Source organism: Saimiri boliviensis, chromosome 7 (assembly GCF_048565385.1).
Source record: "Saimiri boliviensis isolate mSaiBol1 chromosome 7, mSaiBol1.pri, whole genome shotgun sequence".
In the NCBI taxonomy this organism is placed as follows: Eukaryota; Metazoa; Chordata; class Mammalia; order Primates; family Cebidae; genus Saimiri; species Saimiri boliviensis.
Window position 1 is genome coordinate 100,077,723 of NC_133455.1, and position 821 is coordinate 100,078,543.

General features: G+C 37.1%; 1 non-coding gene across 1 annotated transcript; it reads right to left on the minus strand.

Moving 5' to 3' along the window:
* Positions 1 to 439: 439 nt before the first annotated feature.
* Positions 440 to 542, minus strand: LOC120365165 (U6 spliceosomal RNA). Its single transcript, XR_005580179.1, has one exon. It is a non-coding gene; the product is annotated as a U6 spliceosomal RNA (small nuclear RNA).
* Positions 543 to 821: the final 279 nt, after the last annotated feature.

Genomic DNA, 821 nt, shown 5'->3' on the forward strand with positions numbered 1-821 from the left:
ACGGAGTCTTGCTTTGTCTCCCAGACTGGAGTGCAGTGGTGCACTCTTGGCTCACTGTAACCTCCAACTCCAGGTTCAAGCAATTCTCCTGCCTCAGCCTCCTGAGTAGCTGGGACTATAGGCACACACCTGTATCTTTTTGTGCTTTAGTAGATACGGGGTTTCACCATGTTTCCCAGGCTGGTCTCAAACTCCTGAGCTCAGGCAATCCTCCTGCCTTGGCCTCCCAAAGTGCTAGGATTATAGGCATGAACCACCACAACTGGCCTGTCTCCTGTAAGTTTTTAATTTCAAGTCTATTTGTTTGATATTAAAGCCACTTTTGCTCTATTTTGGTTATTATTTGCCTGGAATATGGTTTTCCATTTTTTCACTTTTAACCTATATATATATCTTGATATTAAGACTCATTTCGTAATTTTCTTAATTGCTTTTTCTGACAAAAATAAAATACTTCACAAATTTACATGTTATCCTTGTTCAAGGGCCACATTACTCTTCTGTCTTGTTCCAACTTTAGTTTATGTACTGCTGAAGAAAGCTCTGTCAAATATTTTTGCATGTCTTGTGACTTTTTTGTCCCTCATTTTCTCTGATTTCCTTTGTATTATACTGATTTTTTGGTATTGATATACTTTGATTCTTTTTTTATTCTCATTTTTCCTGTATTCTATAGAGATTTTTTTTTTGGTCACCATGGCAATTACGTAAAGCATCTTAAAGTTGTAGTAGTCTATTTTAAACTGTTAACAACTTCAATCACAAACATTGTACTACTTTGCAGCTTGCCCCCCCAAAGTTTATTGATGTCACCAAGTTAC